Genomic DNA, 27993 nt, shown 5'->3' with positions numbered 1-27993 from the left:
TGGCGCGCCTGCTGCGCTCTCCGCACCCTCCCCCCGACCCCCATTCGCAGCGCCGGCGCCCCCTGCAGCCCCCCTGCGATCTGGGGCCCGGAGGGACTGGGGGGCCGGCGGGGGCGGGGCGCGGTCTGTTGCGGCCATGTGGGGGGGAAGCGGAAGAGGACTTCCCCCTGGGCGCCCGGCCTCCCCGGGGCGCTGCGTTGACGGGCCGGTTCCCGCCGCGCGTCGTCTGCTGGGGCGAGGGCTCCCAGGTGCGCGGGCTGCCGGGACAGGTGGGGATACCTAGGGAAGGGGTGGCCCTGGCCCTGCGAGTCGCCCCGGCAGCTCTCGGCGGGGCTCTTGTCTTGGATTGCGGGGTGGGGTGGGGTGGGGGTGGGGTGGGGGTGGGGGGGGACTCCGGGGCCGGTAGTCACTCTGGTCTCGGCGGGATTGGGGGGCGGGGGTGGTCGGAAGAGACCCGCTGGGCTTTGGGGGGTGGGTTGCCTGGGGATGGTGGGAGTTGCAGGGAGGAGGAATGCTGGCTCCAGCCCTACCTCCGTCTTTGACACTTAGGCAACTTTGGGGGGTGGGGTGGGGTGGAGAGGGGTTTGTGTAATTTATTATTTTCCTTGGGTGTCCACAGTGACTGATTTAGAGAACCATAGCTTAACGATCTGAGTCACCTTTTGCATTGACTGCATTTCCCATGGAGTGAAAAAGACAGTTCCATTCAGGGTTCTGCTTTAAGGCGGTAGTGCGTCTTAGTAAGTTTTGTGCAGTGGAGCACACCCGGCACCGAGTGGGGTCCTGACGGAGGCGTGTGCTTGTGTGTATGTTTACTGAGAAGTACTAGTGTTCCGGCTGCAGTTCACACTCAAGATTTGGGCAGAGCGGCAACGTTTTGGAATTGTGGCTTTTCGTTACAGTCCGGGTTTGCAGGAGACGCAAGAATACTAACATTAAATCGGCAGTGTCCTGGGGGGAGAAGAACATGAACATGGTCTGAAGGCCAGGTCAGGACCCTGCGCTTGCCAGTTACTGTGCGATTTTGAACGAGTCAAGTTACTTACCCTTTCTGAGCTCTTATTCCACCACCGTACAGAGAGGAAGATGATATTTTACTGACATATTTCGCAAGGTCGTTCTGAGCTCCAAATTATTCAATGAATGTGAAATGCTGGTAAAAATCCAAGGCATTTTTTAAACAGGCCACCAGTACGATGTAACACTGCCATATGTGAAAATATCAATGAATAGAATGAAAACATATATAAGAACAGCACACACAAATATAAGTCTGTAAACATAAAGATGTATGTAAAATAAACATAAATAACATCCAAGACACTTGTAGATAAACCATTGTAAGGGATCCTAGCTATGTTGTATAGGTCTTGTTTTCAGATAGGATATGATCCTTGACCTTGTTAGTATCACTTGGAAAAAGTTGCACATTGAGAAGTGTTGCTTATTCTAAAAATAGCAGTGGGCCTTCTCAACATACTAAATCTGGTATGAGTCCGTTTGTTTCTTTAAAACAATTTTCAGATTCTAATTTGTTGGGGTCTAAGTGGGACCTGGACTTAAAACATAACATATAGTTTCCTTTTGGAAACTGCCATTTGAATCGAGTAATGTGGTTTACATTGTGTTTAAGAATAGGTGGGAATTGTAATGCTGAATTAATTAATATGTATACACATTTATCTGCTGAGATTTAAAAAAAGATACTATGAAACCATATTCCTCAAACATAGGTGATGCTCTCTTAGGCATGATATTCTTCAGTAGAAGGAACTTTGGCTCATTGAGGTTTGTGGAAAAGTTCCAACATTTTTGTGAAAACATGCAGGGTTTATTTAGTGCTGTAGAACTGGAGTTGTGTCATGCTGGGTTCTGCATGTATATTTCTGGTACCATTGCTATACTTGCAGTCAAACATATTCCGAGTTGCTCTCACACTGTCTCTCTTTCTTCATTCCTATTGCTACCTCTTAGGGTCAGTTTTTAAAATTTGACACCAAGCCAGTTGTAGTGGTCTCTTAATGTATTTCCCAAGTGTAGTTCCCCACTGTGCAAACACCCACCCACATACACAAAAACATCCAAACAAAACTTTCCTAAAGAAGTTATTTTTCCCCCAGCATAGCTCAGGCTGATGATGCTTACCCTCCACCCACAACAAGTAGAGTTACCACTGCTTCAGGGCCCTCTTCAGAGTTTAACTTTACATATTCTCTTGCTCTAACTAGTGCAGTGGTTCTCAACCTTCCTAATGCCCCGACCCGACCCTTTAATACAGTTCCTCATGTTGTGGTGACCCCCAATTTCATTGTTACAAATTGAACATAATTAAAGCATAGTGATTAATCACAAAAACAATATGTAATTATATATGTGTTTTCCGATGGTCTTAGGCGACCCCCAAAGGGGTCGCGACCCACAGGTTGAGAACCGCTGAACTAGAGGCTGTACTTGTACTCTTTCTTTCACCCAACATGTCACCTGTTTTCTCAAATCACAGCTGTTCTTTCAGTCCCAGCTTGAGACTTTAACCAAATCACTAACTTTCCCTAAGCCAGTTTATACATCTGTGATGAAACTAGAGCTTTTTCTTGCCATTTCTCTGATTATCTTCACTAGGAGTGCTGTGCTCTCTACTTTTAGCTCCTCCAGTCCCCAGCCTGGCTGTCTGGCCAGTTTGTCTTGTGAATAAACTGAGAATAAATCTACAAGAAGCCATCACAGAAGGGAGCCTTTCCCAGTTACTCTGTCACACCACCTTGTTTATTTCCTTTGTAATTTATACAATCTAGTTATCTTACTTGTTTTCTTATTTATCTGTCTTTCAATCTCTGATTTAGGTGAGCTTCATGAATAAAGCTATCTTGTTCATTGCCCTATTTTCATTTTTCAACACAATGCTGTGTATGTGGTAGATGGTCAATACATTTTTTTAATGTGTTAATAGGTACATTTATTGAAAAAAAATTGAAGGCTATGTATCAAAAACATTAAGAATGTTCACTATTTTGACCTAGGAATTTAAATTCAAGCAAAATAAAGAAAATTCCAGGGATGAGCACAGACTTGTTCCCATAAGACCAACATGCCTCTGATAGAGTGCCTGATAAGTTGTCTTTCTACATGGTTGATCTGTCGGTGAGATCAAGAAGTGACACAGCATAACTGAGGCTGAAAATGTTGCCTGAATACCAGCATACTGATGTGGGATCATCCTGTTTCTTTTCTTTTTCTTTTTTTTTTTAATTTTAAGTTCTTTATTGTTTAATGTATTATGTAAGTCTCCTTTTTCCCCCATTGACCTCTCCCTGGCCACCCCCAATCCCCCAGCACATGTTCCACCCCCCCCCCCCCTCCATCTGTGTCCATTGGTTATGCTCATATGATGCATGCATTCAAGTCCTTTGGTTGATCTCTTAGCCCCTCAACCCCCACCTTCCCTCATAGGTTGGACAATCTACTCGATGCTTCTATGACTCTGGTTCTGTTTTTGTTCATCAGTTTGTTGTTCATTCTTTTTCTTTTTAAAGAACCAGGATAGTGAAATTTGTATTGTGGTAAAAATTTTAAAGGTGACTTTTCTTTAAGGTAAAAAATTGTTTAGTACTTAATATGTTTAGTGTTTGGTTTACAGTAAAACTGATAGGAAGGTACAGACATTTCTCATATATTTCTTGCCCCATAAACATGCATAACATCCACTATCAATATCACTCATCAGAATGGTATACTTTTTTAACCAAGGATGAACCCACACTGGCACATCATAATCACTCCAAATCCATAGTCTGTCTTTAGGGCTCATTATTTTTATTTAATAAATAAATAAATTATTGATTTCAGAGAGGAAGGGAGTGAGAGATAGAGACATCAGTGATGAGAGAGAATCATTCATGGGCTGTCTCCTGAATGCCCCCTACTGAGGATCGAGCCTGCAACCAGGCATGTGCTGTGACCTGGAATGGAACCGTGATCTCCTGGTTCATAGGTCGATGCTCAACCTCTGAGTCACACCAGCCGGGCTAGGGCTCATTTTTAATGTGGTACAATATGTAGGTTTGGATACATGAATAATGACATATGTCCATTTTATAGTGGCGTACGTAGTATTTTCACTGCCTAAAATCCTCTGTGCTCTGCTTGTTCATTCTTCCATCCATTCCCGCCCTCCCCACCCCCAAACCCTTGGCAACCACTGATCTTTTTATTGTCTTCACTAGTGGCTTGGTGCATGAATTCGTGCACATTGAAAGGAAATTAATTAGAAGAAATATTTTAATATTGCTATTCGCCCTTTCTCTATAATAGAAGTGTCAACCAAATTTACAATTGACAATGACAGATTGAAACACGCACGTGCGATTGGCACCAGCGAGAGCTTTATATGTATCGCATATGCATGCGCCAACTTAGCCTTTTATGTATATACTAGAGGCCTGATGCACGAGATTTGTGCAAGGGGCTCGGCCCTCACAGCCCGGCTTCGTCTGGAAGGTTGTCCGGATGGTCTTTCGGCTGTTTGTTCTAATTGGCATATTAGCTTTTATAGATATAGAGTAAACTTGCTTAATTAGACCTGCTTTCTGACGTAGCTAAACTTTCTCCAGCCCAGTGAAGCACCCCAACTTCTCTTCCAGGTAATTGTCAGCAACACAGCAGTAAATATCAACATGGAGCAAATTATTATTGTAGATCACGCAGGGAGAACAAAGGATAAAATATTTAACTGCAGCAGTGTTTGACTATATTCTGTCCAGTGAGAAAACTTGAAGTCATTTTCAAGGTCTATCATTTCTTACTTCTTTTCAGTCAGGTCAAGTTTCTAAACTTTCTAAATCTCCGTTTTCTGGGTAATGAAAAGAAAATAGGATTCCACTGCGTCTCCTATCCACCTACTCCAGGACTTCTGTGAGGATCAAATGAGATGAGGCATGGGAAAATGCTTCACAGACATTTGGTTAAGGTGTGTGGTGTTTCCACCTGGCTATAAAGCAAGTTGTGTTACTGGGTTGAAGAAACTGCAAGGAGGCTAGTTGTCCCTAGGGAGAGGAAGCCAGGCATTGCTACGTGACATCATTACCTGGATGGACATTAGCATATTAGCCATATCTATCTATCTATATAGATAGATATAGATATAGATATAGATATAGATATAGATATAGATATAGATATAGATATAGATATAGATATAGATATAGATATAGATATAGATATATAAATGTCCTGTTGCTAGGGAGAGGAAGCTTGGTGTTGCTACGGGATGTCATTACCCAGCACTCACAGCCACGGTTTCTGGGCTGGGCTGGGTTGGGCTGTGGGCTGCAGTTTGCACCAGTGTTGGCTGCGATTTGGTGGCTGTCACTCTGGGTGGTGGCAGGGCCTGTGTCCCACTTGGGGGAAGCCGAGTGCTGCTTTGTCAGTGCCGGGTCCGTGCTGCTGTTTCTCTGTAAATGGCAAGTTCACGTCAGGCAGCTCCTGTGTTGAGCATCTGTCCCTTGATGGTCAGTGTGCATCATAGTGACTGGTTGGACAGTGGGAGGGACACTTAGCATATTAGCCTTTATGTATATGCTAGAGGCCCGGTGCACAAATTTGTGCATGGGTTGGGTCCCTCAGGGTGGTCTGTGGAGATGGGGTCCCAGCTTGCACCCCCAGCCTCACAGCCTCGCAGCCCCGCCTGGCACCCCGCCTTGGCCTGGTGCCGCCCCCTCACCTGCTCCCCCATCCCGCCTACAGGGCAATCGATTGGGGCCACGTCCTCCACCCAGCTCCCTCAGTGCCTGGAAGCTGGGTGGTGGCCCTGCCTCCCGCTGCGGCTGCTGGTCACCATCTGTGGGGCGATCGGGCCCCTGCTCGCACCCGTCTTGACCTGGTGTTGCCCGCTCACCTGCTCCACCATCCCACTGTGGTCCCGCTCTCTTAGGGGCCCACTGGAGCTGGCAGTGCCTCCACGGCCACCCACTGCCAGCTTTGTGTCGCCAACGTCTGCCATGTTCCATGCCGTCCCCCTGGTGGTCAGCGCAGGTCATAGCGAGTGGTTGAACGCCCAGTCTCCGGTTGAACGACCGCCCGAGGGGACAATTTGCATATCAGGCTTTTATTATATAGGATATATATAGATAGTTTTGATTTTCCAATTGGAATCACAGAGTACGTAGCCTTCTCATATTGTTTTCACTCACCTAGCAATATGCATTTAAGATTCCTTCATGATTCTTTATGCCTTGATAGCTCATTTCTTTTTAAGAGCTAAATAATATTCCACTATCTGGATGTATCACAGTTTATCCACTCACTGTAGGAATCTCAGTTGCTTCCAAGTTTTAGAAATTATGATAAAGCTGCTGCAAACATCTGTGTGCAGGTTTTTGTGTGAACGTGTTTTTAACTCTTGGGTAAATACCAAGGTGCATAATTGCTGATTTGTATTATAAGAGTATATTTAGTTCTATAAGGAAATAGGCTGTACCATTTTGCATTCCCACTGGCAGGGAATGGAGGTTTCTGTTGCTCCACATATTCACCTGAATTTGGTGCTATCAGTTTTCCAGATTTTGGTGATTCTAATAGGTGCATAGTGTCATCTTGTTTTAATTTGTGTTTCCCTGATAACATGTGATGTAGAGCATCTTCAGTATGTTTATTTGCCATCTGAATATCTTTGGTGAGGTCTATGTTAAGGTGTTTGACACATTTTTAAATTGGGAATAAATGTTTGAATCAATGAATAAATGTATCAAAAGGTAGAATAGCCGTGGCCAGCATGGCTCAGCAGTTGAGCGTTGACCTACGAACTAGGAGGTCAGGGTTTGATTCCCAGTCAGGGCACATGCCCAGGTTGCAGGCAACATCCCCAGTGTGGGGTGTGCAGGAGGCAGCCGATCAATGATTCTCTCTCATTGTTGATGTTTCTATCTACCTCTCTCTCTCCCTTCCTCTCTGAAATCAATAATAATAATAATTTTTAAAAAGGTAGAATAGAGAGGTAGACTACTGCATTTGAATCATTTACTAACTGGGCAAATAACCTCTCTGTTTTCTGTTACAGTCTTTTTTAAAATAGGGCCATTTATAGTACTTCAGGGTTTTGGTGAAGACTAAATGCTAAGCATATGTAAAACCCTTAGCACATGAGTAAGTTTAATCAGTGTTAGCTCTTTTTATTGTTATACTGTGTTTTATGTTTAAGAAGTTAGGTATTTTTATCTGAGATGTTTAATTTTAAGAAAAGTTTGCCCCTGTAAATGAGTAAAACCTATTTTACTTAAAAAAATCAGCTTTTCAGGGGTTCCTGATGTTTGGTGATTTTTTTTTTAATGGACGTGTTCATTCTTATTTAATAGTTTAGTTTTACTAGTAGTTTAGTAGTTTACTCCTGGTCCCTAGGAGATTATAACACTTTTTTTGAGGATGGAGGCTGCGCTTTACTCATTTTTTTTGTCTTTCACTAAGTGCCTTGCACGCAGTAGGCAAGGCACTTATTAGTTCATTAAATGAAAGCAAAGAGGTTGGTGGGCCTGAGAAGGAAAGCATAGCATTCAAGCCTTTAGTTTACAGCCCAGGGCAGATGCTATCATATCTTTAGTTAAAGGATCAGTTGAGAAGGACCTTATAACTCATTATAAGGCTTAATAACTTAAAAGGTAGAATAGCATGAGTGGGAGACTAGGTTTGGAGTCTGACCTGGGTTTAAGTCTTTGCTTCTGTATCCATGAGTAATTCATGTCCTAATTTTGTAAGAGAGGGTGAATAGTGCACCCTCTTTATGGAGTTGAGAGGAAGGTGAATAAGAGAGAGCATGCAAAGTGCTTAACACTGTGTTCGGTAAACGGCTTTTTCATGCCTATAGGCTCATGTCTGATACTATTATAGTCAGTTTCAAGGAAGGTTTAAAAGTGTTTAAAGAGAGGTACTATTTGTTTACGAACAATTTGAACAAATTCTTGCAATAGGCTCTTTCAAAGAAGCAGTGGCAAGGTAAGGTGATTAATTGGGTGTGCAGGAAGAAAGTGAGCAGCTGGGCATCTTGTAGGAGGAATTGCCCTTCTAATATGTAGTGTCTTTGAAATGCAACCCTGTCCTCTGAAACATTTGTTTCTTCAGCAACCAAGTTCCTGACAATGCAGAGTGTTTCTGGAACTCATCTTCATCGTGGATGGAGATATTAACCATATTACACGTTTTAATGATGGGGATTTTCGTTAAACTTTTCACATTACTCACCACCCCTCAAAAGTGCTGTAAGTTAAATGATTAGGCACAACTGTTGTAGTTTCTTGCAAGAAAAAGTACAATGAAGATTGTGATTTTTAAACAAAAGAACTTTACTAATATGTTTATTGTAGAAAAATTAGAAAATACAGGTGAAAAGTTACCCAGTGATAATTTCTGTGACTTTATTGTTGGAAGTATTACGTATGTCCCCCTTCTCCCATTGGCCCCCATGTGACATTTGTGATGCGTATTTTTTGTTTGTTTTTTGTTAATCCTCAATCGAGGATGTCGAGTGTGTTTCCTTCCACGTCCTGCGTGGAGTAGGGTTCGGTATCTGAAAGAGGAACCGCACAACAAATGAGAGAAAAAGACACGAGATAATTTTGCAATATTGGGGGACCAGGCGGCAAGTCCCGAAGGACTTCCACCCATGCTCAGGCTGCTCCAATCTTTTATTGATCTGGAGTAGCCCTTAGGGTAAGGAAGTTTCAATGACACACAGATCAGCAGACAATTTCCAGGAATAGACAAAGTATCTGATTAACTCATCAATAGATTTCCGAGTGTAGGCAGAGTATCTGATTAGCTCATCAATAGATTTCCGGGAGTATCTGATTAACAATAATCAATAAGGATCTACATAAGTATCTAAGGAATTAAGGGAACTAAGGTGGGGATGCTTAAACTATTATTACCTAAGTTAACTGAGTGGTTCCTAGATTAACTGGGTGGTGCACAGCCCTGACCTTTGCTAGGACTTTCAAGCCCTGACCTTTACTAGGACTTTCAAGGGCCACTAGCTTTTGGGGGGTCTCTGTCTAAACTCTAGTGAAGACAATGAATGGACTCCGGCAGAGGATATTTTTTTCCGTTGACTTTTAGAGAGAGTAAAGGAAGGGGGAGAGATAGAGAGAAACATCAATGTGAGAGAGACACATCAATTGGTTGCCCCCTGCATGCACCCCAACTGGGCTGAGGATCGAGCCTACAACCAAGGTACATGCCCTCAAACTGAATCGAACCTGTGACCCTTTAGTCTGTGGACCATACTGTAACCACGTAACCAAACTGGCTAGGGCTTTGATACGTATTTTAAAAACATTTATATATTTTATATATATTAATGTGCATACACTTATATATATTTTTACAAAAATGGCACCATAATGTACATAATACATTAGGACTAGGGAACTGACCACTTTTATGTCTTTCTTTCTTTTTTTTTAGATCTTCATTGTTGAGCTTATTACAGATGTCCCTCTTTTTCCCCCCCTTTGCTCTCTCCACCCAGTTCCTGCCCTGCCCCAGGCCTTCGCCATCCGCCATCCTTTTGTCTGTGTCCATAGGTAATGCATATATGCATATAAGATCTTTGTTTAATCCCTTCCTGCCCCCACCCCTTCCCTCTGAGAATCATCAGTCTGTTCTATTTCCATGCCTCTGATTCTATTTTAGTCACCAGTTTATTCTGTTCATTAGATTTCTTAATGGTTTATTTTTATTTTTAGATTCATTTGTTGACAGATATGTATTTGTTGCCATTTTGTTGTTCATATTTTTTTATCTTTACCTTTTTCTTCTTCCTCTTCTTAAAGAATACCCTTCAGCATTTCATATAATACTGGTTTGGTGGTGATGAACTCCTTTAGCTTTTTCTTATCTGTGAAGCTCTTTATCTGACCTTCAATTCTAAATGATAGCTTTGCTGGATAAAGTAATCTTGGTTGTAGGTCCTTGCTCTGCATCACTTTTGACCTGCATAGTTTCTGTTGAGAAATCAGCTGAGAGTCATAAGGGCACTCTCTTGAAGATAACTAACTGCTTTTCTCTTGCTGCTTTTAATATTCTCTGTTTGTCTTTTGCCCTTGGCATTTTAATTATGATGTGTCTTGGTGTGGTCCTCTTTGGGTTCCTCTTGTTAGGGACTCTTTCTGCTTCCTGGACTTGTAAGTCTATTTCTTTCACCAGGTAGGGGAAGTTTTCTGTCATTATTTCTTTTCTTTTTTTTTTAATATATATTTTTTATTGATTTTTTACAGAGAGGAAGGGAGAGGGATAGAGAGTTAGAAACATCGATCAGCTGCCTCCTGCACACCCCCCACTGGGGACATGCCCGCAACCAAGGTACATGCCCTTGACCGGAATCGAACCTGGGACCCTTTGGTCCACAGGCTGACACTCTATCCATTGAGCCAAACCGGTCAGGGCCTGTCATTATTTCTTCAAATAGGTTTTCAATATCTTGCTTTTTCCTTGTGGCACTCCCGTAATGTGAATGTTGTTATGCTTGAAATTGTCCCAGAGGCTCCTTACACTATCTTCATATTTTTGGATTCTTTTTTCTTTTTGCTCTGCTGGTTGGGTGTTTTTTTGCTTCCTCATATTTCAAATAGTTGATTTGATTCTCAGAATCCTCCACTCTGCTGTTGAATCCCTGTATATTCTTTGTTTCAATCAGTGTATGCTTAATTTCTGACTGGCCCTTTTCCAATTTTTTGGAGGTTTCTGGAAGATTCCTTTTTTTTTTTTTTTAAATATATTCCATTGATCTTCTACAGAGAGGAAGGGAGAAAGACAGAGAGCTAGAAACATCGATGAGAGAGAAACATCGATCAGCCGCCTCCTGCACATATCCCACTGGGGATGTGCCCGCAACCCAGGCACATGCCCCTGACCGGAATCGAACCCGGGACCCTTCAGTCCGCAGGCCGACGCTCTATCCACTGAGCCAAACCGGCCTCGGCTGGAAGATTCTTAAGTAACCTTATAACCGTGGTTTTGAACTCTATATTCAGTAGTTTGCTGTCTTTCATTTCTTTAATTTGTGACATATTTCATTTTGTCTGCTTCCCTGTGTTTGTTTCTATGTATTGGGTAGAGCTGCTATTTCTCCTTGAGTTGGTTGAGTGGCCTTGTGTAGTAGGTGTTCTATAGGGCCCAGTGGCTCAGCCTCCCCAATCACCTGAGCTGGGAGCTCTAGTTGCATCCCTTTGTGTGCTGTGAGTACAGTCTTGTTGTAGTTGAGCCTTGACTTCTGTTGGTATCACTGGGGGGCGGGGGATTGACCTCCAGGCCAGTTGGCTGTGGGGACCAGCTGCAACTACAGTGGGAGAACTGCTGTGCAGGAGACACCCTATGAGCAGGACTTGCTTCAGTGGGGCTCTGGTGCTTACTGAGTCTGCTCCTTTAGTGTGTTGCTTATGGATGTGAAGAGTTGTAATCTGGTATGGTCTGACACTTCTGGGCACACTGGCTCTTACATCTCCAGAGAGGTGCAAAATCAGCCACTGCCTGGGGCTACCAGGGAGGAGCTACAGAGAGATCTGCAGATTCCTCCTCTTTGTATTGGGTTTGGAAATACCCAGAAGAGGCCCAGCTATGAAGCAAGGCAGGCTGGTGCTGGTGCTGGATCTTGGGCCTTTTATTGATAGATTTGGGGCTCCCTGGCCCAGCTGCTGCTTGTTTGAGAGATTTTAGCCAGAGCAAGGCCAGGCCATTTATATGCAAAAGCCAATGCACACAGCTTGGGTGGGGTTGTAAATTGGATGAGGTGGGGGTCTTAGGGAATCACCATGGTGGAGCAAACAGAAATGGCTGCCAGTCAGTCCTGTACTGGGGCGGCCCCAGCATAGGAACAATGATCCCTGCAAGCACCTCCATCTGGGAGAGAGCCACCCCGAGTTCCTGCCCAGATGCTAGACAATCCAGTTTCTCCTCACATGTGTCTATGTTCCCAGAGCCTCGTCCTAGTGCTGGAGCTCAGAGGAAGCAGGACCTTGTAAGTTCAGTTTGTGGTGCCAGCCTTTTAAGAGGAACAGCTGGGTCTCCAGAAGCCTCTGTGTCCCTGAACCCCAATCCACACTGGTTTTTATAGCCTCTAGTTTTTACTGCCTGTAGAGACTTCTTTTCCCAGCTCTGGGACCCTGGGTTGGGGGTCTGGTGTGGGGCTGGGCAGCCTCCGCAGAGATGATCTCCCTCCCGATTAAAAAAGTGGTACATATGGGTGCCGGAACAGCCTGTTCTGTGCCTCTGTGCACCTCCTACCAGTCTCAGTGTGCTTTCTTCTTTACAGCTAGCTTTCCAGCGATTTTGGATGATGGTTGTAATTTTAGATGTAATTTTGATGTGGTTGTGGGAGGCGCGAATGCAGGTGTTTACCTATGCTGACATCTTCCCTCTGGTTTTTTTTTCTTTTTAAAATATATTTTTTATTGATTTTAGAAAGAGGGAAAGGGAGAGGGGGAGAAAGAGAGAGCGAAAGAGAGAGAGAGAGAGAGAGATCAGAGTGAGAGAGAAACATCAATTGGTTGCTTCCTGTACATACCCCTATTGGGGGACTGAACCTGCAACCTTGGCATGTGAACAGGAATTGAACTGGCAACCTTTTGGTGCATAGGACAGCATTCAACCAAATGAGCCACATTTGCCAATATATTAGTAAGACCACCCTTATGTCTTACCAATATATTGAGAATGTCTGTCATAGCTACATTTACATTATCCTTTATAGTTGCTGAATAGTATACTACATTATAGATGAACTGTCCTTTATTTAATCACCTATGGTTGCATTTGGTTTCTTTTTTGATTTTTTTAGCTGCTGTTTAACTGCTTTTCAATAAATGCTTGTGTAAAATTTAAATCATTTTGATTTACTCAGGCACAGAATAATAGTAGGACTGTATAGGAACCCAGAATTGAACCATCCCAAGCTGCTAGTAGTTCCCATAGTGTAATCAGTGCATCTTTGTTGGTTTGAAGACTTTCTGGTGGTCAATGGAGATTTCCTTATATTGACATACTTATTATAAATACTTATATTGCAATTTTGGAATGAACTATACTTTTATTTCACTAGAACTTGTAAAAAAGCAAAAAGCATCATTTGGTTGGCAGGTAGTCAAAAGTTGAGCAAGTCTTTAACTCTAAGTTACTTTTTTAGAGATTGAAGGGCCATTGGAAATAGGTGTGATCTTATGTGTTTAGAGAGGTTGTGGATATAAATTGTAGTAACTTCCTTTTTGGGGGGTGAGTCTTTTTCAGGTTTGTCATACTTGTAGAGTTTTTAGTTTGATCTTAGTAAATTTGGTGGGAATGAAGAAACATGTAGATATTAGGAGGGAGAAGCAGTAGCATGGTAACTCCTGTATTAATGAGGAATTGTCTTTGGTATTAATAGCAAACCTATTTAGTAGATGTATATAGGCAGGAATACTCTACACAGCAACCATTGATATTCTCTCCATATTAAAGTTTTAATGTAATAGAAATACAATTATTACCCTTTCTCCTGACCTCACAGTTTTAACATGAAGCATTTGTTTATTCATGTTTGGGCAGGTAGTGCTCCCAGCTGAACAATTATAAGTCTTTTTATTTTGATTGGTATCAGTCTGCTGTCTGGCTTTGAATAAAGAATAATTCAACATACCCTGCAAGCCAGGTCTGTCTTATTCAGTTTATGTGTTAAATCTGGGAGAAGGACATTGGGGAACTTTGCCCAAATTATACATTGCAAATAAATTATCTCCTCGCCCCACTGTTCACAATAGCTAAGTTGTGGAAACAATCTAAATGTCTATGGATGGATGAGTGGATAAATACAATGCGGTACAAACATTGGAATACTATTCAGCCTTAAAAAAAAGAAGGAAATCCTGCAGTATGCCACAACATAGCTGAAACATGCTAAATGAAATAAGCCAATCATAGAAAAACAAACACTGCATGATTCCACTTACATGAGGTACCTAAAATAGTCAGATTTATAGAACTGGGGAGAGGAATGGTGGTTACTAGGGCCTGAGGAGGGAGAACTCAGAGTTACTGATCAACAGCATGAAGTTTCAGTCATGCAAGGTGAATAAGGTCTAGATGGCTGCTATTCAACATTGTACCACCAGTAATGAAAATTGTATTGACATGTACGTTTGTTAAGAAGTTAGAGCTCATGTTAAAGTGTTCTTATTTATTTATTTATTTATTTTTATTTTTTATTTTTATATATTTTATTGATTTTTCACAGAGAGGAAGGGAGAGAGATAGAGAGAGTTAGAAACATCGATGAGAGAGAAACATCGATCAGCCGCTTCCTGCACACCCCCCACCGGTGATGTGCCCGCAACCCAGGCACATGCCCTTGACCGGAATCGAACCTGGGATCTCTCAGTCCGCAGGCTGATGCTCTATCCACTGAGCCAAACCAGTTTCGGCTAAAGTGTTCTTATTTAAAGAAAAAAAAAGTTGTCTCCTGTTTTTGTCTCCAGGAAATTACTGTTTAATTGCAAAGTTCAGTAGGGATTTCTTCTTGATATACCAGAGCGGTGCCATACCTGTGGAAAGCATACCTAAAAACGCTGTCAGCTGGGGTCTGCTAATGGGGCATTTATTTGGGTCATAAGCCCATGTCTCTAAAGAGTGGGTAGAGTGTAAATTATAAGTGAAATTATGACTAGCGATTTCCTCCTCATCATCATGTGGGAGGCAGCAGAGGCTTCTCCACATTGTGAGCCTGCGTTTAATGATTCTGTCTTGATAAAGAGGTGCAGAAGGGCAACCTTTGCATCAGATTTTGACAGTTACGCTGTCTTATTCATCAAGCTATGAGCTTAAATCATTCAGTAAAATAGGTAAATGTAAGGTTTTAGACATGGCAGAGGTTTTTATTTTTTTCTGAGTCGGACATGGCTTTTTTTTTCAAATGGGATTGATTTTATTTCTAATTATTTCACTAATTGGTGCTAGTGATGGGTTTGACTATTTGAATACTGATAACTTTGCATTGTTTATTAAACAAATGTAGAGGAAACAATAAATGCAGTTATTACATGAATAATTTAGTATTTCTTTGGAATTGAGGTTTTAAGTACCTTAAAGTCAAGGATTTCTTTTTTTGCTAGACTGATTTTATTAAATGTTGAGTAGAATAAAAGACTGATAGTAAATCATCCATAATAATATAGTAGAAGCATGATACAGTACTTACCACCTAATTTATTAAAATGAATATTTTGGTAAAATAGTATAACCAAAAGGCTTCTATGTGCCTCTCATCCTAAGGCGCTCCCTTATACTGAATTTTGTGTTTATCATTCATTTTCTTTTCCATGTATTTGATTTCCTTGCCTGATAATTATTTCAGTGTGGGTTACAAAAGGTGATTCCCACCCTCAGCCACTCCCCATTGTCATTGAATAGCTGATTATTTTACCTATCAGGAAGAGTTTTCCCTCATCAACTGGTGAATAAACTACCGTTCCACCTAAAATTGGCAGAGTAAAATTCCTACTAAAAAGACATGTAATGGTAATACACTACTGGTCACTACTAGCGGTCACAAATGTAAAAGCATGTCATCTGTGAATCAAGGTAATTTCACTTTTCCTTTTATTTCTTTTCCTTGCCTAATTGCTCTGGGCAAGACTTCCAATAATATATTGGATAGAACTGCTGAAAGAAAGCATCCTTTCCTTGTTCCCGGTATTAAAAGGAAAAACTTTGCACCTTTTTACCATTGACTTGTGATGTCAGCTGTCAGCTTTTCATATGTGGCTTTTATTATGTTGAGATGGTTTCTTCTGTTTCTACTTTATTGAGTGTTTTTATCACGAAAGGGTACTACTTTTAGATTTAGTTATGTTTATTTTTCCTCAGCTGTAAAGTTAGGTTGTTAGAGATCTTTTTAAATGTAAGTTTGTTTATAACGATAAACTCCCCTCTAGTATTGCTTTTGCTGCATTCTATAAGTTTTGGTATATTTTGTATTTGGTATGTTGCGTATTTTGTTTTCATTTGTCTCAACGTATTTTCTAATTTCTCTTGTGTATTCCTCTTTGACCCAATTGGTTGTGTTAGAGTGCATTGTTTATTTCCTTTTTACTATTTTGGATTTTCCGGTTTTCCTTTTAACTTGTCTTTCTAAAACCCAAACCATTGTAGACTTCTTTGTATGCCCATTCATTTACTTTTAATGGCTACAGATTTCACCTACATGGTAGGATCATAATTTATCTAACCTATTTTATATTAATGGATAACTAAAGTCTCTTTCATTTTTCACAATTATAAACACTGCAGTGAGCATTAAATTTGCATATATCTTTGCTCATCTGTCAGATTATTTTCTTTGGTTAAATTTCTGAAAGTGGAGTTACTGAGTCAAAGTATGCTTTTGTGTGTGGGTATACAGGGTGAGGCAAAAGTAGGTTTACAGTTGTTCTTATGCAAAATATGAGCTTATTTTTGTATTATTCTTTATTAATTGTTGTATTACTTTCCATATGAACAACTGTAAACCTGCTTTGGCCCCACCCTATATCTGTCTTTATGTTTAAGTATTTATATGCATGCTATATTTATGCATGCTATATTTATGCATGCTATATTTTGATACCTGTAGCTTTCTCAGTACCAGCTGACCATTCAGCACTTTCATTAACATTGTGTGTTGCACCCATTTGCTCATACCCTTATCAACATGAATTGATTTTAGTTTTGAGATGGTGGAAAAGGTTAAGGTACTACAGGTTCTTAAGGGGATGAGTGGGTAAGTGGTTACATCCTGAAATCATTTAATGTTAATTCTAGCAAATACTTGTAGGGTGGTTCAGAATAGGAAAAGATTAGGGAGAGACAAGAGAGGGCTGAGGTAGGGAAACCAGTTGGGAAGCTACTTTGGTAGTTTGGCAAGTCAGTAGCGCCTAAAATAGAGTGGGAGATGTTGGGGTTAATTAGATAAGAAGAGTAAAATAGGAGATGACTTGCTCTGACATTGAAATGAAAATACAAATCTCTTAACTCTGGTGGTACTTTTTCACTCTCCAGTGATTCATAATCCTGCAAATAAATAGAAATCACCTACATAGATTATCCTTTGAGTTTCTGACCTAATTTGAGACAGGGAACAGCATGTGTATTTGTAAAGAAAAGCTTTCCAGGTGATTCTAAGATGTCGCCAGGACTGAGAACCCTGTATCAACTCCTAAAATTGGTAGACACCTGCTGTAGTAAAGAAAAAGTGTGTTCTCTTGGTGAAAATAAAAGTTTTAACTACTATTTATAAAAGGTAATTAGTAGATAGTACTTTGTAGTTGTTAAGTAGGTGGAAAATAAGGCAGTAAGGTAAAGCTCTCAAGGAGTACTGAATAAATACATTTGATCTGTTAGGTTTAGGGTGGGAGTGTGTGTGGTGTGGACACTTTATGGAGAAGGTAGCATTTGAAATAGATCGGAAAGGGCAGGTAAAGCTTCTGAGGATACAGATGTAAAGGTGAGTGTCAGGAGCAGATAGAGTGGGTTATGCAAAGGAAAAGGAAGTGTGGCATACGTCTGGGAAACTCTAAATCTAATTTAGTTAGTTTATTGGTGCATTTTTTTTCAGAGATAAGGAGGGAAATATCGCCCAATGAAGGAGTCAGGTGTATTCTTCAGGGAAAAGATAGTTATGCAGGGTTTTAAGTGGTCCTAGTCTGATAGTGAATAGAAGAAAAAGAGTGAGATTGTGGTTTAGGGAAGGAACACTTTTGAGCCTCCAGGAGCTATTAGGAGATTTGGAAATGTTCTTGATGCCATCAGTCATTTTGAAGACCATGAACCAGTTGCTTCATGGCCTCATCAAGTAAGAGAAAGGTGGGTATTCTTATACAAGTGAGAATTTTGGTTTCTTCACTTACTTGAATCCTCATATATCTTGAAGTACAAGCCATTAGCTAACTAAACTGTTTTGTGAGACAGTTCTTCAGTTAATTTAATGAGAATAATCCCACTAGTCTTCTTATTAAAAAGCTGGAATTTGATATAGGTTTCATGAATCAAATATAAGCACCATGAAATCCTCTAAGGAAAACACGAGACTATTTGAGTAGCTACTTTTCAATGAGTGTGCGGAATTTCAAAATGTTAGTTGATGATGACTACATTGAAAATACAGTTGGGAGAAAATCTGATGTGGGGCAGAGTTGAATACCAAGTAGTTTGAAAAATGTAAAGTATCTTCTTTTTCAGGAGTGTTTGCTGAAGTAGAATCAAGGATGATTATTTTTAAATTTGGTAATTGGTCCATGGCTTAGGACTTTTCAGAATAGATATGAAAGGAAAATAATTTTCCATGAATGCTTAAGGTGTGTCCTAAATGTTGTCCTTTACAGATTACCCTGGTTTTTCACTCTGCCCACCATGAAGTGAGGATGGAGAAGGGTTTTGAAATATAATGCCTTTAAAAAACTTACACGGTTTTTAGTTTGTTCAGCGTTTACCTGAGAAAATCAAATCAATAGTAGAGATTACAATGGAACAGACCATTAACTTAAACTGTAGAGGCAGTGCTAGCTTAAAGGGGGGCAGTTTTACAGAGAATATGGCATTTAAAATCAATTGTCATCTTCTGTGTTCTTGAAGGGAGGTAAAGTTTGAATGGAGGAGAGGACATCTGATTACTTAAGTGTGATTGGTTTGAATTACACATATGGAAATACGTACAAGTGAGAATGGCCCCAGCTCCCTGCTCCAGTCTCAGAGCAGCTCTTTTGTTCTGTTTTAAATACTGAAGATTATTTAGATTTCTTTTAAAAAAAGAGTTCTATGGTCAAGAGACTGAGAAGAAAAATGTTTGGAACCTACTCTGGTACACTCCAGATGGCAAGCATTTCAATTAGGAAAATGTTCATTTAAAATTGAGGGACATTTGATGATTGGGTTCTGGATGTTGTCATATTGTAAATGACATTACCTTGTGAGTGGAGAAACTAGGAACAATAAAAAAATGGGGAGTGTCTAGACATACCCCTATAAGGGTGGGTCACTGAAGACAGCTATGTTGGGAGGCTGATGAGATTGGTGGGGAAGAAAGGAGTAGTCTGATGGTTTCTCTGGATGCCAGTCTGTCAAACCAAGTTCACCAGAAGGCTCATGTTCCCAGGGAAGAGGTTGAAAGAAGTGGTCTGTGTATTTTGGCCACTGTGGAGATAGATACTCAATTGTGGGGCAGAGAGTAACTGTCTAGTCATGCTGTGAGCAGGAAAGTATAAACATGTTGCCTTACTGCTGTATTAATTCGGATAATGTGTTTCCAGAGACAAGTTGCTTTAACTCAGAATAAGAAAACAGATGGTGTTTAATTTAAAATACTGGCTGTAGGAAATAAGCCTTAATATATATGCACTGTACATTTCAGAGGTTATACTAATTGTAATTTATTGTATTTAAACATATTTTTTAATTGATTTCTAGAGAGAGGAAGGGAGAGGGAGGAGAGGGCGGAGAGAGAGAGAAAGAGAGAGAGACATCGAAGGTGAGAGTGAAACACTGACTGGCTGCCTCCTGCATGCCTTTTGTTAGTTGCCAAGAATTTAAAGTGAGGGGTGCGTGGCTCCCTCCTCCCCTTAATTTATCTACTTCATCAGGAACAATTGCTATGTAGTCCCAGGAGTTTTCAAGGTACATGGTACATCCCTTAGTTAGCATATTATTCAGCAGAATTTAGTAGGGACATTCTATTTTCCTGTGCTTGATAACATGGGTTAATATAGTGTCTAATAAATAGTTACTGTTGGAAAGAGAATTAACATACAATAACATAAGCTCTTGAATGAAAACATTTAATCTTTTTTTGAATGTTTAAGAAGTAAATATGATTCTGCTTGATGCCAATCTTCTGGGTTTTTTTTCCTTTGACTTTTATCCCGTTTTCATTTCTTACTATATACTGAGAAATGTGTATATATTTTTCATATTTATATTTTTTAAAATCTAAGTTAAAATTGTTTATGTAGCATTTTCTCTTAAATCTGTCTCCTTTTACCTTGATGTCATCTGCTTCTTCCTCTCCTGTCTGCTGCTAGATTGTCTTTGTTTTTATTCATTTTTATTGTATTATTATAAGGGATAAACTCAGAGGCAGCCAAACATAAGAGATGCACAGACCAGGGTACTGGGGGTGGGGCCAGTGCAGAGCTGGGTCTTATCCCCTTTACTGAGCCGCTGCTTCTTCAGAGCACTGCCCAGGAGCCTGAAGCTGTGTGGAAAGAGAGTGGACTTTGGAGCCAGAGAGCTATATATTCAAATTTCAGCTCTGCCACCTGACAGCTGTTTGATCTGCCAAATTATTTAACCTTTTACAGCTTTAGTTTCCCTGTCTGTAAAATGGGAATAGTCATATCCAGTTCCTAGGATTAGTGTGAAGTCTGAATGAGATAATACACAGGTAAGGTGTTTGACACAAAAAGGCTCTCAACAAATGGTAGTTCCCACTACCAAATGGGAGGCATGACAGGCTGTTATCTATGATGGAAGGTGACAGTCCCGCTAGCCCAACTTGATGGCAACCTTTCTCTATAGATATTCAGCACCTGGTCCTTTTTACTCATGAAGAAGATGACAGGGCTATTTTTAGTTTTGAAACAAGACTCTGAAGCAGAAGTAATGGCTTTTTCCCTATTATGTATTGGGAAGTTTAGATAATAAGGATTGGTAATAATAATTAATAATAAGGGTTGGTAGTAATAGCGAAATGGCAGGTAGAAAGGAAAGGAAAGAAAGATCAGCAAGAAAACTGATTTAAAATATCCAGCAATACCTATTGAGAGACATAAAATGACCATAACTTTATAAAACAAATATGACCAAGTTGCACTATGTAGTATATGAAAGAATAATCAACCATAGTCAGCTACTCTATTTCAGGGAGGTAGAAATCATTAAATCATAGGAAAAGCTATTAATATAATACATCAAATACAAAAAATATAATTTTTTTAGATTATTAAGATGTATTTGATAATACACAGGTATTATCAACAGTAGTCCCTAGTAACGTTATTTTAAGAGTAGAATTGGAAAAAAATTTTTCTTAGTGTAAAAAAAAGTATGATTTCTCCAATTTCATTCTTTTTTTTCAAAATCGTTTTAGCAATTCTAGTTTGTTTGCCTTTTTATATAAATTTTAGACTCATTCTTTTCTATATCTAAAATCTGTTATGATTTTGATTGAAATTACTTAAAACTTACAAATGAATTTGGACTTTTAAATGAATTTGAGGGAGAATTGATATTTTTTTTCTGTTTAGTCTTCCATTGCATGAAGACAGGATATCTCTATTAATTTAGATATTAGTTGATTTGAAAAAAAATCATTGTTTCTTAGGTTTCAGCATACAACGTCTGTACATGTTTTGTTATATTCATGCTATTTATTTAATTTTGGGAGGGATGATTATAAATAGCATTGTTCTTTGTAGTTTTTCAATTATACATTGCTAGTATATAAAAAATAAAGTAGGCTTTTATTTGTTGACTGGAGGCCCGGTGCACAAAAATTTGTGCACTTGGGGTGGGGGGAGGTCCCTCAGCCTGGCCTGTACCCTTTCGTAGTCTGGGACCCCTCAGGGGATGACCACCTCCTGGCTTAGGCCTGCTCCCTGGGGGATTGGGCCTAAGCTGGCAATCAGGGATCCCTCTGGCAGCCCAGCAGCCCTCAGGGGATGTCCACTTGCCAGCGGGGAGCAGACTTAAGCTGCAGTCGGACATCCTTAGTGCTGCTGAGGAGGCAGGAGAGGCTCCCACCACCACCACCACCGCTGTATTGGCAGCCATCAGCCTGGCTTGTGGCTGAGCAGAGCTCCCCCATGTGGGAGCTCACTGACCACCAGAGGGCAGCTCCTGCATTGAGCGTCTGCCCCCTGGTGGTCAGTGTGTGTCATAGTGACAAGTCATTCCTAGTCTTTCTGCTGTTAGGGTCAGTTTGCATATTACCCTTTTACTATATAGGATAGAGGCCTGGTGCACAGGTGGGGGCCGGCTGGTTTGCCCTGAAGGGTGTCCCGGATCAGGGTGGGGGGGTCCCACTTGGGTGCCTGGCCAGCCTGGATGAGGGGCTGATGGCTGTTTTCAGGCTGCCTGCACCCCCTTCAGGGTGGGGGTTCCCACTGGGGTGCCTGGCCAGCCTGGATGAGGGGCTGATGGCTGTTTTCAGGCTGGCCACGCCCCCTTTATGGTGGGGGTCCCCATTGGGGTGCCTGGCCAGTCTGGATGAGGGGCTGAGGGTTTTCAGGCTGGCAAAGCCAGCTAGTGACTGAAGCTCCCAGCCTCTCCTTTTTTTTCTTTTTTTTTTTAAATTCTGGGATTTATTTACCTTCTATAATTGAAACTTTGTTGCCACTCCAGCTCCCAAGCCATGGCCTGCTGAAAGCAGGTATCTGGGGTTTGTTTAGCTTCTATAATTGAAACTATGTTGCTTTCGGAGCTCAGAGCCGGGGAACCTTGGCTTCCTCCATCACTGGAGCAAGCAAGCCTCCTGCTCGCTTCAGCCATGTGGCTGCCGGCTGCCCACCGCCATCTTGGTTGGCGGTAAATTTGCATATCTTGCTGATTAGCCGATGGGAAGCGTAGCGGAGGTAAGGTTAATTTCAATATTTGTCTATTATTAGATAGGATTATGTGTTTGTGACCTTGCTAAACTGGTATTTTAGATCTGGACTGGTTTTTCCCTTCGTGTTTTTATATAGATAAGTACGTCATCTTTGAATGGGGACAGTTTTATTCCTTTCCAGTCTATGCCTTTTTAATTTGCTTTCTTGCATTGTAAGACTTATGCTGTGCTGTTGAAACAGGAATATTAAGAGTGGAAATCCTTGTCTGGTTCCTTAGGGACAAAGCATTGTGTTTTTCACATTAAATGTGATATGTGATATAACCTAGAGACTTTTTGTAGCTGGTCTTTATCAAGTTGAGGAAGTGCTCTTCTGGTCATCTGAGTTTTTATCACGAATGGATGCTGATTTTTGTTTCCAACTATATTTTGGATTTCTCTCTTTCTCCTTTCACTTCTGTCACTTTTTGCTTCCTGTATGTTGTTAAATATATACAGTTTAGACTGCTATGTCATCCTACTTAATGACCTTTTTTTAATCATTATGCAGTTTTTCTCTTTACCCTTAGCAATTTTCTTTATTTTTAAATCCTCACCTGAGGATATGTTTTTATTCTAGAGAGAGGAAGGGGGAGAGAGAGAAAGAGAGAAACATCAATCGGCTGCCTCCCTTGCACGCGCCCGCCCGGATCAGGAATCCCACTGGCAACGTTTTGGTGTAAGGGGTGACACTCCAACCAACAGCCACCCAGCCAGGGCAGCAGTTTTCTTTTTTATCATCACATAGGTTCCTGAGGTGCTGTTCATTTTTAAAATAAACTTTTCTGTGTTTGAATGGGATAATTTTTTTTTTTGATCTTTTAGTTCACTGAATCTTTTCTCTGTCATCTCCATTTTGTTATTGATTCTATACACTTAGTTTTTCATTTTAGCTATTTTTCAATTAAATTTTTTTCATTTGAAAATTAAAAAAAATTTTTTTTTTTAATATCTTCTTTTCTTGGCAAAGATTTTTCTCTTTTTCCAGGGTTTCAAGGATATTCCTGATTGCTTATTGGAGCATTTTAATAATAGCTGCTTTAACCAGCTCTTTGTCAGTTAATGCCAACATTATGAATGCCAGCATTGGTGTCTATTGACTCACTTCCCTTATGAGTTAAAATTTTATTTCTTTTTTATATGCCCCATAATTTTAGACTGTACCCCTGAGATTTTGAATATTAAGAGATCTTGAGTCTTGTTTAAATCCTGTGCAGAATGTTGATATTTTTATTTTAGCAGGCTACTAATCTGGTTAGATTCAGGCTGCAAGTTCTCACCTGCTTCTTTGGGCTGTGGGTTCCAATGTCAATTCCGTTTTCAAAGCCTTTGCAGTGCTCTTTAGAGCTTTCCCAGTGCTTGGTTTGAGACCTGGCTGATGGTCTACAGCTATTAGTTCTGTTTTCACAAGCACCTGCATTTTGTGTTATGAACAACTTTATGGGGATACTTTCTGGAGCTTCGTTGGGAATCCTCTTTTTTGGTCCTCTAGCTGGAAAGCAGGGGTTTAGTTACCTGCTCTGCTGCACACTTCTTTGACAGTGCCTGTGTCTGGGGCTAGATGGCAGGAGGACGCAAAGGAAAAAGCATTAGGGTTTGGCTCCACCTTCTCTGGACCACAGCTTTACCGTTAAGAGAGGAAAATGCCTTTTCCCAAGAATTTTGGCTTCTATAAAACAAGCTCATGGATCACTTGGAGTCTAGGATGTGAGAGGACAGAAAAGAGGAAAGAAGGTGGGTATTCGTACTCTGAGCACTGGGAATTCCCTTTCCTGTTCCATGAGCCAGAATCAGAGGGCTTCTCCTGGAGTGCTCTTGTGTTTTTGCCCTGGTGGTCACTTTCCTGGTGACTCTGGTGATTGGCAGTGGAGTGGTACCTCAGATTTGTGGTCTTTCTTAACCTGCCTGCATCTTTTCACTTTTTAGAGTCCTCAAATAGATGCTCCCTGCATTCTGTTGAGATTTTATAGTTGACTAGTGGCCTGGTGCATGAATTCATGCACACTGAAAGGGAATTAATTAGAAGAAATATTTTAATACCACTATTTGCCCTTTCTCTATAATAGAATTGTCAGAGATGAAAGAAAATTAGAAAAGTGTATATGAAAGTAATATATAAATTTATTAATAAATAAACAATAATAATCTGTCTGGGTCCTGGGTGCGAGTGAATGGGATTCCTGGCTGTCAGGCCGCTGAAGGCAAGCTAACCAATGGCTGATTCTGTGAGGGATGGGGTTCCTGCCGCCCTGCTGTGTTGGTCCTGGGTGCGGGTATCAGACTCCCTCCTCCCTCCTGTCGGAGTGTTGGGTGCGCTGTGGGAGCCAGAGTTAAGACCCCGCACACCTGTGCACGCCTCAAAATCACTTGAAACCCAGACTTGGCAAGCCCCACCCCCACTGGGCAAGACCCAGGAGGACACACACAGGCAGTGTCACGCCCCTGGCCAGGGATGCAGGCAGACAGGTTCACCTAGCACAGGGCAGGGATGCACACAGGCAGCGCCACGTCTGAGGTCAGGGACACAGGCAGGCAGTGTCCCGTCCCTGGCCAGGGACGCAGGCAACTTCACCTCGGCACTGGACGGGGACGCACACAGGCTGCGCCGCGCAGGCAGGCAGCTGGTAGCCACTTCCTCTGGGGACTGCTCCACCTCAGCACAGGGCGGGGACGCCGTGGGCCTGCTTGCTACCCCCAGCTAGCCGGCCTCCAGGCTGGGCGTTGCCGTGGGCCCGCGTGGGCCCCTCCTCGCTGGTGGCCACTCCTGCCGGGGGTCACTCCCAGGACAGGTGGTGTGGCATTCTTGCTCGCAACCCCTGGCTGGGCGGTGCCGAGGGCTTGCCTGCGCAGGTGGCCACTCTAGCGGGGGGCCACTCCTGGGCCACGCCTGACTGGTCGTGACTATTTAGCATATCTGGGATAATTAGCATATTCCCTGTTTATATATATAGTTTTTATAGTCTAAATCTGTGAATCTGTGATTTTTGTCTCCTCTGCAGTGTGGCTACTAAAGTCTGTGCTCATTTTATTTTTATTTAATTTAAAAAATTTTATTTCAGAAAAAGCCTAACTTTCTAGGGGTTGCCTTTGTGTCTGAGTAACTCAGTATTCCATCAAAGATTGGTCACAGGTTGTGCTGATGGTCTGTGTGTTGGCTGGGAGCTCTTTTGAACTTCAGGTTCTACTGGGCTCTTGCATCCCCTTTCCCAATGCGCAGCTTCTGTGGGCAATGATGCTAGTGAGATACAATGCCTGCAGTAATCACTAGCTGCCTAATTGTCATCAGTTTTCATAAGCCAAAAGTTTGGGCCAGGATTGACACACAGGTTAAAGATAAATATTTAGCATTTAAAATGCTTATTAAAATAGTAAAATTGATGACAATTAGAATTGAGCACTTATTACTGGCCACACATTTTACACAGTAATTTTTTCTACATTACAGTTTAGGAAGGCAGAACTTAGAGACGGCAAGACTTTTTCCCCAGTGTCTTACAGCTGATAAGTGACCAAGCTAGGGCACAAGTCTGTCTGTCTTCAAAGTCCATGATTTTAGCCACTGCCCTACATTTAGTTTTGAAATTGTTTAAGAAAACCATGTGGGTTTTGAGTTGTTTCTACTATTAAAGTCTTTCTGAATTATGAATCAATAGTGGGCAGTACATTTTTTGCAGTACAGTGGAATCTCGTTTCTCAAACGTCTCCCATCTTGAACAATTTGCTTCTCAACCTGACAACTCTTTCATGCTGATGCTACCTGTATGATCAGTCACGCATCTCTCAGGTAACAAACCAAGAAGAGAATGCTCAAATTTGAGTCAGTTTACCACTGTTAAAATCTCAGGATATTGTACTGTGAAATTTTCATGTTTTTGCTTTTGTTACTGCTTATAATTATTGTTAAATTTCCATTTTTTACTGTACATTTCCTTTTTGCTAAATTTTCATTTACATTTCATGTCCTTTTTTGTTTTTAAAGTGTTTATTTATGGATTAAACCGTACAATAGACATGTACTGTGTATAAGAAAGGTTAAATCAGGGAATCATTTGGGGATCTGGAATGGATTAATTAAATTTACATTATTTCTAATGGGAAAAATGATTCGGTTTCTCGAATTAGTTTGAGAAACGAGGTTCTACTATATTAGAAAGGCAAAGATACACATTGTTTGTAACATTTTAAATGCTTCTTTTACCTCTTTTCTTTGATGGTTTCTTCCCCCTCCCTTTCTTGATTTAAATTGATATATAAACTTCTGTGTTTCTAAATGAATCAATTGGGAAAGAGATGTTATTTTGTTTAAGGAAATATGTGTCAGCTTTTGTGAGGAAACAAAAGATGCTGTATGATGCAGAAGTATTTTGTTTACATAACGTATTTAGAAAAGTTTTATAAGTGGGTTGTATAAAGTTGCCAACTATATAAAGGCAGATCATTTTTTTTCTTTATTGATTAAGGTATTACATATGTGTCCTTATCCCCCCATTGCCCTCCCCCCTCCCCCCCCCCCCCCCCCACACACACACACTCATGCCCTCACACCCCTGGTGTCTGTGACCATTGGTTAGGCTTATATGCATGCATAAAAGTCCTTTGGTTGATCTCTCCCCCTTACCCCCACCCTCCCCTACCTTCCCTCTGAGGTTTGACAGTCTGATTGATGCTTCTCTGTCTCTGGATCTATTTTTGTTCATCAGTTTATGTTGTTCATTGTATTCCATAAATGAGTGAGATTATGTGATATTTATCTTTCTCTGACTGGCTTATTTTACTTAGCATAATGCTCTCCAGCTACATCCATGCTGTTGCAAATGGTAAGAATTTGTTCTTTTTTACCGCAGCGTAGTATTCCATTGTGTAGGTGTACTACAGTTTTTTAATCCACTCATCTGCTGATGGGCACTTAGGCTGTTTCCAAATCTTAGCTATGGTGAATTGTGCTGCTATGAACATAGGGGTGCATATATCCTTTCTGATTGGTGTTTCTAGTTTCTTGGGATATATTCCTAGAAGTGGCATCACTGGGTCAAATGGGAGTTCCATTTTTAGTTTTTTGAGGAAACTCCATACTGTCTTCCACAGTGGCTGCACCAGTCTGCATTCCCACCAGCAGTGCACGAGGGTTTCTTTTTCTTCATATCCTCACCAGCACTTGTCGTTTGTGGATTTGTTGATGAGAGCCATTCTTACAGGTGTGAGATGGCATCTTACTGTTTTGATTTGATTTGTATCTCTCGGATGATTAGTGACTTTGAGCATGTTTTCATACGTCTCTTGGCCTTCCTTATGTCCTCTTTTGAAAAGTATCTATTTAGGTCTGTTGCCCATATTTTGATTGGGTTGTTTATCTTCCTTTTGTTAAGTTGTAT

General features: G+C 41.1%; 1 protein-coding gene across 3 annotated transcripts in view; it reads left to right on the top strand.

Annotated features, from left to right (window-relative positions):
- Positions 1 to 27993, top strand: part of METAP1 (methionyl aminopeptidase 1) — a 78430-nt gene that overhangs the window by 372 nt on the left and 50065 nt on the right. The window lies entirely within an intron of this gene.

The sequence above is a fragment of the Myotis daubentonii genome, chromosome 1, assembly GCF_963259705.1.
Source record: "Myotis daubentonii chromosome 1, mMyoDau2.1, whole genome shotgun sequence".
Lineage (NCBI taxonomy): Eukaryota > Metazoa > Chordata > Mammalia > Chiroptera > Vespertilionidae > Myotis > Myotis daubentonii.
This window is presented reverse-complemented; position numbering and strand designations above follow the sequence as displayed.